This window comes from Chelonoidis abingdonii, chromosome 6 (assembly GCF_003597395.2).
Source record: "Chelonoidis abingdonii isolate Lonesome George chromosome 6, CheloAbing_2.0, whole genome shotgun sequence".
Lineage (NCBI taxonomy): Eukaryota > Metazoa > Chordata > Testudines > Testudinidae > Chelonoidis > Chelonoidis abingdonii.
Window position 1 is genome coordinate 15,322,918 of NC_133774.1, and position 17,678 is coordinate 15,340,595.

The 17,678-nt window shown below is 49.2% G+C and overlaps 1 protein-coding gene across 16 annotated transcripts in view; it reads left to right on the forward strand.

Moving 5' to 3' along the window:
* CTIF (cap binding complex dependent translation initiation factor) overlaps positions 1-17,678 on the forward strand; it is a 345,954-nt gene that overhangs the window by 71,004 nt on the left and 257,272 nt on the right. The window lies entirely within an intron of this gene.

Below are 17,678 nucleotides of genomic sequence, written 5' to 3' on the forward strand. Positions count from 1 at the left end.
CACATCTTTAAACCATGTTAAAAAAAAAAAACAACCTGCAGATTAAATTATTTTTCTGGCAACTGGCAGATCCATAAAAAAACCCAGACTGGCTAGGTGGTAACTCTCCCAGATGTGCTACAGTGGCACAGCCGTGCCACTGTCGCACTTCTAGTGTAGACTAGCCCCAAACCTTAGTGTTTTACATCCTTCCGTAGCTAGTGGAAGCAGCCAATATAGCAAGTATATGGTGGGTTAACTGTTGCCTGAGGCAATGCATTGTGGTACTTAATGTATGAGAGGGGAGAGAGAAGCCAGGCATCAATACTGGAAGAAAAACCTTTCCTGGTTTAGTTGAATTGATTCCTGCTGTGATGAGAGAGCCTGCTACCAAAGGAATTGTTAAAGGGAGGCAGGGATGAAAGTAACTTAAAGGACTTACTGGTACTCCAGAGTCCTGCGGAGGGGGAGGGGCCTCAACTGGAAGAGGCGGGGCCTCTATCGGTAGAAGTGGGGCCTTTAAATCCCAGGGCTTTTAAATCAGGATTTAAAAGGCGCAGGGATTCGGCTGAAGCTAGGAGCCGGGCCCTTTAAATCACCCCCGGAGCTACCAGCTGCAGAGGTGGCTGGGAGCCCTGGGGTTTGGAAAGGGGTGAAAATAATTTACATTTCTTATCCATATGGTCCAATCGCAAGGAACCTACCTCTCCTATATACTTCATGGATCCCTCCCACTGCATGACATAGATAGAGAAAATAAAGCTACTATTACTACTATCAGTACTGTCTGTAATAAAAATTTACTGTTGGAATAATTCTGAAAAAGTGAAAACTCACTGTCACATTTTTCTCTGTGTCTTCCCTCCTGCTCCAGCCATGCTGCCGACATTAGGCTCCGTGCTTTCTCCCTGCCTGGCACTCAGCAGCTGCAGGGGCTTCCCTCTAGCTTGCAGCTTGCAGCAGGGAGACTGACTTGAGGACGGGAGAAACTGCCTCCTGCATTAAGAACAGTTTTAAACTCAGCTGTTCTCTGCTCAGTTCAGTAACATTTCCAAAGAGGGATCCGCAAGCAGTTTGTTACATACAACCATATCCTCTCTGGGGAGGATGGTAGGTTTTGAACTTGGAAATGGTTCTGATTTTGATTGCAATTTTTGGTATAGGAGAGCCCTCACCCGGGTCAGAAAAGAAACTGCCCATGCCATGTGTCACACACACCGCCCCCACACCGCCTCACAACTGGGAATGAAATTTAACAAGGATGCCAAAAACGGGTCCTAACACTGGGGGCTTAACTGTGCAGGGAACAGGCTGAGTGTTGAACTGTTCTTATGCAGGCAGCAGCAGCAAGGCATCTCAGCCAGGTCTCTCTACTGGCAAGCTAGAGCCTAGTAGAGGAGAAACTCGCTGAGGCGGAGGAGGAATCAGAGCCTCTCGTCTGCGTCTGGCTGTGAGGAGGGGGAGGGAGGAGACGAGAAACCAATGTGACAGTGAGTTTTCCCCTTCCACCTGCTTTTATTAGCTCTGGATTTAAGCTGTGCAGCCAAATGCTTGTATTTGTTGTGTATATTAGTATTGGAGAGATCTCCTTATCCCAGGAGCAGAAAAGGACTGCCCCTGCCATGGTCAAACACACTGTGAATGAAATTAACCCTCCAGCTACTGTGAATGAAATTAACAAGGATGCCAGAAACCACTCCTAACCCCAGGGGGCTGAACTGCTCAGCGAACAGCTGAGTTTAAACTATTCTTATGCAGGGGGCAGGCTTCTCCCTCCCTCAGGCAGTCTCCTTTTCTTACCAGTCCTCCATACCCACCCGTACCGGCTTACTTTCACCTCTGAGGGGAGGGTGCTGCCCAGTGAATCCCAGGATCTCAATCCCTTTTCTTTAGGGATGGCTTGCTTGAGACCAGCTCATGGAGTGAATTCTGAAATCCCAGTCTTACTGGAATTCTCATGCCAGGAAGCAGATTTCCCAGGGATTTTCATCAGCTCAGCAAGCTGAAATGAATGATGTGTTGGGGCCTGTGAAACTTTTACAGCACCAGGTCAAGGGACCCACAGACTTGCCAGTATGCGTGACTGTTATTCATCAGCAATGTAAGTGTATGTGGCACTTGAAAACAGATACAAGATGTGCAAAGGAAAAATAAGTAATTACGCCAAGAAAAAGGTCCCTGCCCAGAAGAGCTCATGTTCTGACGGCCCAAATGGATGTAGTGTGGTGAACAAATGAAGACTGGCTGGCAGACATTTCTGGTTTGGATGAGGTTTGTGAAGGTGGCTTGCAATAGGAGAGTGAGGGCACTTGGCTGAACAATAATTGGGAGACCTGTCCAAGTGAAGGATGCAGCGCAGAAGAAGGCGTGAAGATGGAAGTGGGAGGAGACAAGGGGAGCAGTAAACACAAAGGCTTGAGAAGAATATAGGAAAACATTAGTGCTCTGCCATAACGATCAGGCTAGTGTGGCACTAGTGAACTGCTAGGCTTAGAGATAGAGAGATAAAAGTGGGTACTAGCAGAAGAAATCGGGAATGCCTTTACAAGAAAAAAAATCACTCTGTATAATGCAGCTCTTCCAAGCTGCGTCCTGCGACACTCTCTAGAACTAAAGGCTGATTCAAACAAACTGGAACTGTGTATGTAATATATATACTTTGTGAACCTAGATTAAAAAAATACAGATATGGAGGCCAAAAGGGCCTTTCTGTTGGATAGGAAGAGACAGGAAGACACACCTTGATATACATCAATATGTTGGCAGATTTCCAGCAGAGGAAAAAAAATCCCATGAGCAATTAGGATGGAAAAAGGGTGGGAAATGTCTCCAACTCTGCTCCCTGGAGTCCTGTCTCCCCTCCACCCGCCTATGTGATCCTGCAGTGGGTTCTGAATAGGTGATACCTTATTCTGTTTCCTGGTAGGTTGTGTTCATATAAGATCTTCCCCCGTTCTTGCAGAGTCCCTCCCTTATTCATTTCCTCACACTCTCACATTCTTGAGGCCATATATCATGGCCACCATCCTCACAGCTAAGGATTTGACTGGATTCTTTTGAGAGCACATCCGTGGGTTTCATTTAATAATTAGCATGAATTAGCTAGAGGCGTCACTGGTGAGAAACAAGATATCTCTCTGGGCTGAGCTCCTGTAATCTGTGTCGTTCCCTCTGAGCCTCATTTTGTTTTTAATAAGACCTGGAATCTTATTCATGGAGCTAATGTGTGATGCTGATCTACATAATGAGCCTTTTTGACAATCTGGGCACATTTGGGAACAATTCAGTAAGCATATCAAGTCCTTTAGCCAGAACTGTTCATTCTGAGCTGATTCAGAAAGATGCCAAAATTGGGCAGAAATGACAGAAGAGGGGAGCTAGATAGGTTGAGAACAGGGATTTTTTTTTCTTCTTTATTTTTCTCTCAAACTGGCTTTAAAATCTGCTTCATAATTTCATACTTTGAAATATTAGTGGTGTGACAAAATGGTGGTGGACAGAACCCTGCATATATAGCCTACAGAGAGGTGAGAACTCCTGCTTTTTCTCATTAATAGGCAACAGGAATGAACACAAGTTGTACCTTAAGAGCCTTATCCAAAGCCATTGAAGTCAATGGAAAGACTTAGTGGATTTTGAATCAGGCCCTGTGACATAAAAGACATAAGCATTCGGATCCTTTTTCTGTAAGGTGTGAATGGTTGTTAGCAATTAGATCAGTGGTGGTCAACCTGTGGCCCGCGAGCTGCACACAGCCTGTTGGGGTAATTCACGACCCACCAGCAGGACAGTTTGTTTATGTTGACCGTTCGCAGGCACTAGGAGCTGCGGGCAGCCATGCCTGCGGAAGGTCAATGTAAACAAACTGTCCTGTGGCCCACCAGCAGATTACCTTGATGGGCCGCATGTTGTCCACCACTGAATTAGATCCTTGTTAATGTGAGTGCTCCAAAGAGGCTTCCGTTATTTTGTCAGATGTGAATGCTGCTGTGCTTTGCAGTTGAAAATTAAGAGGCTATAGTTAGTTTGTGATTTGCATTTGCACTCAGAATTTGCTGGAGTAGCGTGAGGTGGGGCAAGATAGAGTAGTGCAGTTAACCCTGTACTGTGGATTTTGTTTGTGCATTTCCCACCACTGTATAAAATGGAAATGCAACCAACCCCCTTTCTTACTGCATGGTTCTATTCCCAACTCTTGTTTCTGACATGCTGTTTGACTTTGGCCAAGTCAGTTAGGCCAACATTTTCAAATGTGTGTGCTTAAATTAGGCACCTAAATAGGTGATCTCCTTTTAAGAGGTGTTGAGCATGTGTAGCTCTCATTGACATTGATGGAAGTTGAGAGTGCTTAGCAACTCTGAAACTCAGGTTGTTGATTTAGGTGCTTAGCTTTAGGTGAACATTTTCAAACTTGTAGTGGCAGAGATTGGGAAAGATCCCAGACATCCAGGGTCAGGGGTCTACTCTGTTCACTAGAGCCGTGCAAATTGGTGGATATCTGCTTTATATCGGCGGATGATCGCTTTATATCGGTGGATTGTTTTTGCAGATTGGCTGCGGATACAAATTTTGTATCCGCGCAGGGCTCTACCGATCACTTATGTAACGGTCGGTGTAAAGGCAGAAGCTTACAGTCACTGATCACTGACCTTTACTGGTATTGTTGTTTCTTTGATTGAGAAAATGTTAAACCTATTTCAGGGTAATGGCTGAATAAGGAATTGGCATATTGGATCAGTTCATAGACTCATTGACTTTAATGTCAGAAGGGATCATTATGATCGTCTGGTCTGACCTCCTGCACAACACAGGCCACAGAATCTCACCCACCCATTCCTGTCTGAGCTGTTGAAGTCCTCAAATCGTGGTTTAAAGACTTCAAGGTGCAGAGAATCCTCCAGCAAGTGACCCATGCCCCATGCTGCAGAGGAAAGAGAACCTCCCCCAGGGCCTCTGCCAATCTACTCTGGAGGAAAATTCCTTCCCTCTGAGAAAAAAATTCCTTCCCAACCCAAATATGTGTTCAGCTAAACACTGAGCATGTGGGCAAGACTCACAGCAGACACCCAGGAAAAAATTTCTGTATAACTCAGATCCCACCCCATCTTAACACCCATCACAGGCATTGGGCATATTTACCGCTTAATAGTCAAAAATCAATTAATTGCCAAATTAGGCAGTTCAGTGCTTCATCAGTGCAGCAGACTTTCTCTATAGAGGAAAGTATCATATGCTCTGAGGGAAGGTGCTTGAGTACCCATATGAGATAAATGTGGAATGACCTGCCCATACCATCCTCAGTCCGCTAGTGTGTGAGTAAGGAACATAAGACTGGCCATACTGGTCAGAGCAATGGTTCTTCTAGCCCAGTGTACAACTAATGACAGTGGCCAAGCATGAGGTTATATTTCTTCTTTTTAGCTTGCTAATAGTGTAACCGTGAATGTTTCTTTACCCATATAAACAATAACTCCTTTTAGATTCTATCTCCATGGATATCTTGTGCAGTGTGATTCCACCAGGCTACGTGTTTGTGTGAGAAGCTTTTTCTTTTTATCAGTTTTAAATGCATTGCCTTTCATTTTCACTTGAATGTCCCTGCATGAGTAGGTAATGGTGACTTTGCTACTTTCAACTCTGGCTGTGCGGTTTGATTTTCTCCCAGGCCGCATTATGCTGTAGTGAAGTTTGTATCTCTTCAAGTATTGCTCATATCCATTCCAGTAGGTGTATGCCGCGCGTGCACTGTCATAAGAACTTCTTACCTAGTAACTCCAGCGGCGGCAGGTTTCCCCTAGAGTGGCGCCGCCATAGCGGGTCAATATAACCCTACCGCCTCCGCTCTCAGGTTCCTTCTTACCGCTGTGGTCGGCGTTCGGAACTGGTGAGCGCGGCATAGCTGTCCTCCCACGTTCCTAGCTTCTCTTCGTTCATTGTTATAGTTTCTAGTTGCTAGTTTTAATTATTAGTTCATTAGTTTAGTATAGTATGTAGTTTATAGTTCTAGTGTATGTAGTTAGCGGTTCGGGGGCTAGCCTTCTCCGCGCCCGGCGCCGGCTCATGCCTGGTTCGCCGGGTTCAAACCGTGCTTGGCCCTGTAAGAGCCTGCCCACCAGCATCCCCACGACGCCTGCTTTGAAGTGCCTGGGGGATCGCATATCTCCGAAAGTCCGCATTTGCAAGGCCTTCGGACTTGAGGACCAAGAAGGAGCAGACCACGCCTCCAAGATGCTCTGATGGAATCAGCGCTTAATTCTTCTGTTCCTCGGCACCGAGTGCCGCTTCGGATCCGCACCTGACCACTTCGCGCTGCGAAGACAGCCACGGGCACTGACTTCTCCGGCACCGGTTTCAGGGAAGAGACTGTCTATCCTCCTCTACCCCAGCTAGCTGCCTCGAAAAGAGCACCCGGCGCCAACGCCGGCCGGGGTATACGGAGAAATACTGTATGGTGCTGTCGAGAAGAAGTCAAAACTGGGATAAATTACAGGCACGGGGAGGGAAAAACAGATTGGCCGTGCCAGAGATTCGTCGACTCCGGGCCCGGCAGGTCCGATCCCTCTCAGCTCCCCGCAAAGATCTGGGCGTTGAGCTGATGGTCCCGCCACGCCGAGACCTTCTCTCGGCCAGGGACCTCATCGCTCTAAACGAGCCTGTGCTGCCCCAACCTCCGGCACCGCCGGTGTTGTTTCTGCAGTCTAAGGCAAAGCCCACGCGATGCGAGCACCGTCCCCGCGACTCTCCGGCTCAGGGCACCGTCACGATTCTTCGGCACCGATTCTCGGATCCCGGGGGGGGGGGGGGGGGGGGGGGGGGGGGGGGGTGGAGTCTCGCTCGCGACGCGCTCGCAGTCCTGGCAACCGCTCTCCATGCGGTACCGGTCTTACTCGCGGCGCACAATCATCCTTCGGCCAGGTCTCGATACTCCCGGACCACCGTTTGGCTCCAGCCACCGTTACCCAGTTACCGGGACTCGAGGAAGTTGTTCTCGTCATCGCGATCCAGATCCTGTCGACCTCCCGGCACCACGCTGGTTGGCAGGTCCCAGTCTCGAATCGCAGGCCCGGTATGGATCACGGCACTCGATCTTCCGGCACCGAGGAGCGTCTTCGCCACCTGGACTGCTGGGACCCGTACATCCCGTCGGCTCCCGTGGCCCTCTTGCCAGGGGTCAGTCTTTCTTCACGGGCGGGCAGTGTTGACTTAGGACGCTGAAAGAACCCGCTGCCCCTCTTCTCCGAGACTCAGCAGGAGCATTGGGTCCTCAGCAGTGGCGCTTTCTGGACCCCCTGGCGTATCACCCAAGCCCAGGGCCCCAGCAAAATTCCTTCCGTGGTCGTCGGTCTCTGAGCACAGGGCTCCGGAAGGCTACTTCTTCATGCCCTCCCTCCTCCCCTACAGAAGAGCAGTCGTCTCATCCTCCAGATCCTGAGCACCAGCAAGAGTCAGACACGGTGCTTCCAGTATGAGCCGCCACCAGACCCGCTTCTTGCCAGGTCTCTCCTCGTCGTCCTCCCCAGATGAGGCGGAGACGGTGGCGGGACACATCCACCAGTCCCCCCCCACTGGACCTTCAGGGCGCACCAGGAACCTCCTCAGGCACGTGGCTCAAAAAATATGAACATCCAGGCTGAGGAGGTCTCCGAGATCGAGGACCTGGTCGTGGCGTCCCTCTTGGCAGATGCGCCACTCGTGTTTCCTGCCTTTCATAAGGACCATCCAAGCCATGCCAACCACACTGGCAGTCACCGGCTTCCATTCCCCCCTGCTCGGGGTGTCGAGCGTAAATACCTGCCGTCCTTCGAAGGGCTATGAGTACTATATATAGTCCATCCGCCCCTGTGCTTCCTCGTCGTTCGTTCTGTGAATGAGAGGGGAGCGCCCACGGACAAACAAGCTCGGCCCAAGTCTTAGGAGGCGCAGGGCATATGACCTTGCTTCGCCGCAAGGTCTATTCCACAGGCGCCCTGCAGCTGCAGGTCTCCAACCAGCAAGCTCTGCCTCAGTCGCTACACATACACACCTGGTGGCGGCCTATAAATTTAAGGAGTGCTCCCGCAGGACGCTTGTTCAGGAGTTCGCGCTTCTCCTTGACGAGGGGAAAAAGTTGCGCACGCACTTTCCCTAAGGCGGCTTTGGATGCTGCAGACTCGGCCGCAGGACTCTGGCCTCCGGAAGTCAACTTGCGCCCGCCATTTCGTGGCTTCAGGTCTCTGGCCTTCCCTCGGAAACTCCAATATACCATCCAGGATTCTTCGTTTGGAGCGGCCAGGGCCTGTATTCGACAAGAACTAGACCCTCGGCTGCAAAGCCTCAACAGACAGTAGGGTTATTATTGCGCCGCCCTGGGAATGCCATACGCCGGCTCACCAGATAGACATTTCAGGCCTTCAACAGCAACACAGGCCTTACCCCAGGCCCATGGCAAAGCAAGGGAACTTTGCCAGGCGGCGAAAACAGGAATTGGCAGGCGCAGACAATCGGTAACCAGGAGGGGCAAAGCCAAGTCCCTCCAAGCCTTCCTCCGGGCGAAAAAGCCCATCGGTTTTCAAGGTGCGCCAGGGGCGCTGTACCAGTCCCTCCCCGGATCCATCTCCTCCCTCCTCCAAACGTCTTTTGTTCTTCCTCCCGGCGTGGTACCAGCTTAACTTCGGACCGCTGGTCCTCCACGCGTTGCGGCTTGGATACCAACCTACAGTTTGCTTTGTACCTGCCCTCCCACCCCCCCTTCCTCGTCCTCTTCAGGACCCTCTTCACGGAGCGATCCTCCTCCAGGAGGTACGAACGCTCTCGAACAAAAGGGGCCATAGAGAGGTTCCAGAGAACGAGAAGGCAGGGCGTTTTACTTCCTGTTACTTCTGATCCCAAGGCCAAGGGAGGTTCTCAGACCCATCCATCGACCTACGAGAGCTCAACAAATACCTCGTCAAGTTGAAGTTCCGATGGAGATTCCTTGGGGACCATTATTCCATCCCTGGATCCGGGAGCACTGGTACGCCGCCCTGCACATGCAGACGGCTTATTTTCCATATAGCTTCTTCCCGCCCACAATCGGAGATTCCTTTGCTTCATTGTCGGCGGCCGGCATATCAATTCACAGTCCTCCCTTTCGGCCTTCTCGACGCCCCACGAGTGTTTACCAAATTGCATGGCCCGTAGTCGTGGCCCTCCTTTTTCTTCGCAGTCGCATGCATGTGTTCCCTACCTCGACGAACTGCTTATCTGGGACCCTCAGAGGAGCGAGTCCTCGCGGCACGTCCGCATGGGTCAGTCGCCTTTTCACGGAGCTAGGCCTAATTACTCAACGCGAGAAGTCCACTCTACCCCCTATCAGAGGATAGAGTTTATCGGAGCCTTCTTAGATCCACCATGGCCCGGGCCGTTCTTCCCTTGTCGCGGTTCCAGCTTTGACAGCCATCATCCACAGGCTGCAGACAGCACCTCTAACCTCCATACGTACTTGCTGACCTCTTGGGCCACATGCGCCTGCCACATTGCGTCACGGCGCAAATGCTCGGCTCCGCTTTACGGGCCCCTCCAGTCCTGGCTATCCCCTCAGCTCGATCCAGCAGTCGCCCGTTAGATACAGTTCACATTCCTCAGGCGTCCTCCACTCCCTCCAGTGGTGGCTTGGATCGGTCTGTGTGTGTGCAGGGCTTCCGTTCCATCCGACCCAGCTCTCGCTGTCCCTGACAACGGGACACCTCGGACTTGGATGGGGAGCTCACCTGGTGCCCTGCGGACCCAGGGCCTGGTTCTCCTCCCGAAACTCGCCTACATATCAACGTGCGAGATTGAGGGCGGTCCGCCTGGCTATGTCAAGCGTTCTGTCAGCAATCCAAGGTCGCCTGTTTCGTTTCAACCGACAACACAACGACGGTATACTATGTTCGTTAAGTTATAAAACAAGCAGGGCGGTACGAGGTCTCCTCTTCTTTGTAGGAGGACATGACGTTGTGGACTTTGCATAGCCCACTCTGTTTCACCTAGTTGCTTCCTTTCTCCGGGGGTTCGGAATACGCTGGCGGATCGGCTTCAAGCCGGTCCTTTTCTCTTGGGTGAGGTGGGGTGGATCCCACAGTGGTCCCTTCGCCCGGACATCGCCCTGGCGCTGTTCCGGAGGTGGGATCCCCATATGGACCTCTTTCGCATCCTGCAGGAACAGAAAGCTGCCGATGTCTTGGCTCTTTCCAAGGTCGCGAACCGGGCTTACGGTTGCAGACGCCTTTCTGGTTCGCTGGGCGAACGCACCTCTTCCTCCCCTCCTTCATCCCCGCTCTACGTTCCTCCCCCCCTCCCGTTTTCCCACCCCCCCTCTCTTTTCCTTTCCCTAAACCACACTTCACCCCTTTCTCTCCTCCCTCTTCTTCTCCCTTCCCTCCCATAACCTCTTGTCCGTCACAAACCGATGGATCCAGAAAGGCGTTCTGCAAATACCCGAAGCCGGGTTTCAGACCTGGAAGAGAGGAACAATCGGGGCACTTTCCATTGTCCTGTCCTCAGTATGCCCGAAAGACCGCGTCCAGTGCCCTTCCTCGAGCTAGTCCGGCGATCAGTCCTTCGTGTCTCCCCTCCGCACTAACACTTACCTTTACATACCCAAACTTGATACCCTCTGTTCTCTCTGAACTTTATGCCCCTATTTCCCCCCTACCCACCTACTTTCAATTTTATTCAGCCTCTTACTTTTCTCTTAGCCCTTCTATTCGCTCACTACTGATCTCTCCTCGTTACCCTCTACACCTCCTTATCATACTACATATCTATATCTATCGTTCTCCCTTTTCCATTACCTACCCTTCTCTACCTCCTTAACCCCTCCCTCCCATTTCTATCCTAATCCTAGAACATTATTGCCTCCTCTCTCTTTCCTACCGATCCACCTTATCTACCCGTCCATTCACCCCCTAATCTCCCACTCTACCGCATATTCACTCTACTATCTCCTATAATATCCCTTATAACCCTCCCTAGCGTTCCCTCTGTTCACTTGATTTCACAAGGTCCTTCTAAGGTTGCGCAGGGCCAGAGTCCACTTTGATTTCTATCGCTCTGGCGTTAGGCCCCGACAGCTTGGTTCTCTTCCTGCTGGACTGTTTGCGTGTTCGACCCTGTTCCCCTGCCTCTTCACCTGGACCTGAGTCACGCAGGAACCACGGCCGGCTTTTGTCACCCGGACCTTCCGTTCTCTGCACCTCTCAGCCTGGCTTCCTGTGTGGCTGACTAGGTCCGAGTTGCACTGCTCATTCACCAGTGAGGCAGGTGCTTCTGGAAGTGGGAAACCGTCTACGAGGACGACGTTACTCAGACCAATGGAAACGCTTTTACGTGTGTGTTGCGCGGAGAGGCGCTTCCACCCCACCGATGTTTTCCATTCCAATCCGTCCTCGATTACCTTTGGATCGCTCAAGCAGCAAGGCCTTGGCAATGTCCTCTCTTCCGGGTTCACATTAGCGGCCTATCTCCACCTTCCACCGGGGGGGAGCGATGCCGCTCTGTCTTCTCACACCCCATGGTGGCTTAGATTCCTATAAAAGGTTCTGGGAGCGGTCTCTACCCCCAGGTTCTGCCGCCCAGCCCCCTCTTGGGATCTGAAACCTTGGTGTTGTCCGCGTTTATGTCCCCCCTGTTTGAACGCGGCTTCGGTGTTCCCTCTTCTACTTGTCCTGGAAGACGGCATTCCTGGTTGGCTCACTTCTGCTAGTCGTGTGTCAGAGGCTACGCGCCCTTGTGTAGAGCCCCCGTATATGATGTTTCCATTCGTGACAAAGTACAACTGGACGAAGTGGGGGTTTTCTTTGGGTTTTTTTGTCTTTTCCAGGGTTTGCATGCACAGGGGGTGGGACTCAATGTTACCTGGGTGTTACATGGTTTAACGAGCGGTGAGGGGAGAGGGAGTTGTTGTTACAGAGGACCGGAGAGCGGGGACCCCAGCCCAGGAGACACAACCGTTCTGGCCAGTGGAGACAATGGGCTGCAGAGAGAGGACCCGTGACCTGACCAGCCGGTTCCAGCCCAGAGGAGAGCTGCAAGGAGAGGGGACTCAGGGCCTTCCTGATTTATGACCTGTTTTAACCTGGAGACAAGACAATGGACTGCAGGCGGGAGCTTGAGGCGGGGATATCAAGAGACCCAGCTGGGAAGCAGGGGCTCGGCTTGCGAGGAAGCAGCAGGGCCCACCTGGATGCAGGGAGACTGCGGATGTGCTGTTATTGTGAGAGGCCAGGCCTGAGCCCTGAGATTTTTCCTGTGCTGTGTTCACTCTCAATAAACCCTCCTGTTTTATATGCTGGCTGAGAGTCACTCTGCGTCGTGGTAGAAGAACAGGGTTGCATTCAGCCCCTTTGGGGGTGAAGAGCCCAGGGGGGTCCAGAGTGCGTGGACTTCCCGAGGGGCCCACGGCAGAGAGACAGACGTTGCTAAGCTTCAGAGAGGTGCGGTCCAGGAGGTGGAGGGGCCTGACCCGAGAGAGAGTGGAAACCCCCAGAGAAAGGGCTGTCTCATGAAGGGCACCCCCACGGGACCGCACAGGGCCATGTGTTGGGCACGATCTGTGAGCCGTGCACAAGCAACTAGGCTCACCCCGCCTTTCTTCCCCAAAGTTGTCTCGCCTTTCTGATCAACCAGGACATATTCCTACCCGTATTTCTTCCCGAAACCTCATTCGTTCTCGCCGGAGCAGCAGTTGCACTCCCTTAGACGTGCGATTAGGGCGCTCGCCTTTTATATAGAATGGACCAAGCCGTTCCGCAAATCCCCAGCTTTTTGTCGCCATAGGCTGACCGGTTAAGTGGGTTGCTAGTCTCCCGCAGATGATCTCCTCGGGGGTGACATCCTGCCATACGGTGGCCTGTTACGACCTGGCGGTCTCCCGTCGGGCAATGTGACCGCGCCACATCTACTAGGGCCCAAGCATCATCGACGGCGTTCTTGCCGCGAGTACCGTCAGGAAATCTGCAGGCAGCGACCTTGGTCCTCACGGCACACCTTCCGCTTCCATTATGCCCTTGGTCCAACAAGTCCAGGATTGATGCAGCCTTCGGCTCTGCTGTGTTTACACGCTGCGACCTCTCACTCCGACCCCACTGCCTAGGTAAGGCTTGGACATCACCTACTGGAATTGGATATGAGCAATCACTTCGAAAGAAGAAAAACGGTTTACTCACTTTATAACATGTTGTTCTTCGAGGGGTTGTTGTCATATCCATTCCACACCCCGCCCTCCTTCCCAACTGTCGGAGTAGCCGGCAAGAAGAATGAGGAGCGGCAGTACGGGCCGCAGGCGCTATTATATTAACGACTATGGCGGGCTCCACCTCTAGGGGGCGACCTGCTGGCCCGCTGGGTTGCTAGGGTAAAACTTCCGACGAACGTGCACCAATGGATATGAGCAACACATCTTGAAGAACAACAGTTACAAAGGTGAATAACCGTGTTTTTTTGGAAGCTGTACATGTTTGCTATTAAGAGCTATTCACTTTTGCGTTTATCTAAATATTTTCCTGGCATATAGTGCTTTGTAGTACGTTGTCAGTCCCTGTCCTGTTTCCGTTTTTTATTTGTGAAGGATCTCTGGAGACTGGAAACTGAAAGGATATAGAACACATTATGTATTAACTAGAAGCTACAGCCATACAGTTTTGTGCGGTGAATTCAGCTAGAGTTTGCAAGCTAAGCAGAATCTGCTCTGGTCGATACCTGGATAATGCAAAGTATTACCAACGATGGTTGGTTCAGTTCCCGCCTAAGTCAGTGCCCCAGGAAGATATGAGGGGACCTTTTACTGCAGCAAGTGTTGTGCTTTGGAGTAAATATAACACAGATGTTCTGACCATTTCTTGTTTAGAAATATCTCATTGCTATTTTCACAGGGACAGAGGCATACAAACCATGTGACCTGGCTATATTCCATTTCAGGTCACTGCATTCTTCATACAGGTGCAGTTACATTTGGATATAGTAATTGCCTTCGTTTCTCATCCTAAATAGGTGGTTGTGTTTCAGTGGCATATGAAGAGACTCTTGCAAGTAGTTCATAACATACATCGGTTTTATTTTCTAAAGAGCTTTCAGATCCTTTGTGATAAATGCACTATGTAAATGCAAGCTGTTGATGTTAGGAGAGAGACCTTTAAAATAATTAGAACGACGCCTGCTAGTAACACTATAGCTAAAGCTCTGTCAGCTTTTCCATTTATAACCCCAGGTTTTCAGGGGATTAAAACTCAGCCCTCCAAATACGGCAGTAATTTGATAAAGGAAAATCATAGGCTGTGAAGAGGTTTTTCATTTCCTGAACAAAATTGGGAAGGGCGGTGCGGTGAGAAAGTGGAATGTCAAGTCTCTTACAAAACTTGAATTAAGCATGTGTGTGCATCCCTCTATGTGCAGTGTGGATTGGGGGCAGGGTGCGTTATTGGCTGGAGATGCTTTCGAGTTTTTTTGTTTTTAAACATAACATTCTTTCATGCAGGACAGGAATGCCCAGCCCAGGCCTGTATCACAATAGTGAAAGCCATATAATAGTTTCTTACTCTATTATTAATAACTTAGGTTTATGTAGTGCTGTTTTATCCTGAGAGATCCAAAAGTCCTTTGCAGATTTACCTACTGTACAACTATATGTAGGAATCATTTCACCTTCTGCTGAAAGGCAGCCATCTCTGGGGGAAAATGTGGCAGGTGTTACACAGCAACACATCCTGGCACTTGAGGATGGGAAATGCAGAAGAACAATGTGTCTGGTTGAAACCACAGAGTGAATTTAGGCTGGCAGACCATAATTACTCAAGTTGGAATTTGACTAGGATACTGTGGTTCCCACTCCTTTCCTTTCAAAAGTGGGAGCTTCTGAGTCTACAAATAGTTAGAATTTAATTTTTTAATCTCTTTATTAAGCATGTCTAGCAGCTCCCCATCCTGTGGTGGCATGAGGGTGGGCAGTTGTCCAGCACAGTTGAGAAAGGAAGAGGATAGATAATAAGACAGAAACTGTCATATTGCTTCTATGTAAATCCATGCTACACCCACATCTTGAATACTGCATGCAGATCTGGTCACTCTGTCTCCAAAAAGATCTACTGGAATTGGAAAAGGTACTGAAAAGGACAACAAAAATGATTAGGGGTATGTCATAAATAGATAGCTAAGGGTTAATGTTTCTTTTACCTGTAAAGGGTTAACAAAGGGACCCACACACCTGACCAGAGGACCAATCAGAAAACCGGATTTTTTCAAAGTCAGGGAGGGAATTTTTGGGGGTATGAGTCTTTTGTTCTGTCTCTCGGCATGGAGAGTTTTCTTTCTATCTCAGCTTCTAATCTTCAGTTCAAGTTGTGAGTCACAGGTAGCAAAACAATAGGCTTTTATATGTTGTGGGTGTTGTATTTACCATGTGTGTAGTTTGCTGGAATGTTTAAATTGGATCTCTTTTGGGAATAGGCTTTATTTCATTTTTCTTTTAAGCAGTTGATCCCATTGGTATTATTGTCAATCTTGATAAGAAGAAATTTTGATCGTCTTTTTTCTTTTTATCATAAAAGCTTCTTTTAAAACCGTTTGGAGTTTCTCTCCATGGGTAGGCTAAGGAAACGAAGGGAAGGGGGAATCCTCTTTGGTGTTAGAATCTAACCGGAGGGTAACGCTCCTGCAGCACCAGGAATTGGTGGCGGGGGAAGAGAGGAGATCATTTCTGTTTCTTGTTTGGAGGTTTGTCTCTTGTGGAATAAAGGAGACATGCTTCTTGGTATTGTGATGTAAAAAGATTGCATCAGTAACTCTCAGGTTAGCCCAGAGAGGAAAGTCTGGGTGGGAGAAAGAGGGGGAAGGGAAGTGGGTTATTTCCCTTTGGGGTAAGACTCAGGGCTCCTGAGTCTTGGGGTTCCCCAGGGAACGGTTTGGGGAGACCAGAGGGAGCCAAAACCCTGGAATTTTTGGATGGTGGCAGCAAGATCAGATCTAAGCTGGAAATTAAGCTTAGAGGGGTTCATGCAGGCACCCAGAGTTTTGGACGCTAAGGTCCAGATTTGGGAAAGCTTGTGACAAGGTATAAAACAGCATCCATATGAGGAGAGGTAAATAAGACTAGGACTTTTCAGCTTGGAAAAGAGACAACTAAAGGTGTCTGGTGACTGGTGTGGAGAATGTAAATAAGGAAGTGTTATTTACTCCTTCTCATAACACAAGCAGTAGGGGTCACTAAATAAAAATAATAGGCAACAGGTTTAAAAAAAACAAAAGGAATTATTTCTTCGCACAACGCACAGTCAACCTGTGGAACTTTGTGCCAGAAGATGTTGTGAAGGCCAAGACTATAACAGTGTTCATAAAAGAACTGGATAAGTTCATGGAGAATAGGCCAGCTTCTGGCAAAGACAGACTTAAAGGCAAGGGAAATGAGAGGCTATGAAATCAACAATTCCTTCAGAGCAGATTTATCTGCTATCTAGAAATCAGCAAACTTAGGAATGATTTTATGAATAAGTAGCACCAACCTCAAATTAAATCGAGAGTTTCCTCATGGGACTTTCAAGTCAGGCTCCGACTGGAGGTGTACTGTACAAAGGGATAAATATATGATATGCCCCATCATGTATAACATGAAGGCTTGGTTTGTGAGCAGAACTAACTGTCCTGAACTTCCATTGGCTTCGCCATTCAGTGCCATTCCACCTCAGGCTAGGAACAAAACTATCACCACCAAAGAACAAGGTTTTATGTTCAAAGGGGATTGTGTTCTTTCTCTGCAGACAGCAATACATTGCTTATCTCCTAGTGCCGCTCTGGTGTGTAAGTTCAGACTGAGAGTAATGAGATCCAGATCACCCACTGCTTTCTCCTGTAGTTTCCCCTGTAGTTTTTTTCCACTCTAATATTAAATTTTTAATGACCAAAAACATGCAAAATAGAACCCGGGTTGACCTTTCTGTTCCGTTCCGCTTAGCACACTTTTGACTACCTCCTCGCCGTTCCACTTGCAATCACAGACGCTGAGGCAGTATTTTGTTTTGTACCACTATGCTATAGATATAGGATGTATCTTTAATTATTTGTGCTCCCCCTGGACCCCTCGCATTCCTGCCTGTCATTCCCAGCTGTGACCTGGTGCCATGTTGTCCATTTGTCAGCAGTGAAACTAGAATAGTAATGAGTGTGCTCTTCATCACTTCTTCTGTGCCCTTACAGGAGAAGATGCTTTAATGATAAGTTTAAACTTAAACCTTTGTCAGCATTTCTTTCCTTGGATCTGTGTAAAACATTATGGGCTAGATTATGCCAGACAGGCGCAGGGGTGTGATTATGTTTCCAGCTTTCTGGTAGGGAAAAAGAAAAAAGCATTTCTAGCCTTTTTCCTTCACTTTCTTTGTTCTGCATTGAAATTTATAACTGTCATTGCTTCGCCTTTCTAGATGTCCTTGTTTGGTACTGGTTCAGCGCTGCAGAGAGCAATCTGAGACTAGTGTATCTTTCACTGGTTGGTTATGGTGAATAGAATTCTGGATCTTCTGCTTTAGAACGTGTGTCTGCCACTCGAGTTCTTGTGAAGGAAGGATTTGAGTAGCATTAAGGCGTACGTTCTATTTTAGCCCTGCTTTTGGAAGCTAGTGTAATTGTAAACACAGGCACATTCAATAGAAAGCACCCTACTCACTAAGCAGTATATTGGGGCTTTGGTACATTGTTTCTGTACCTAGTAGGTG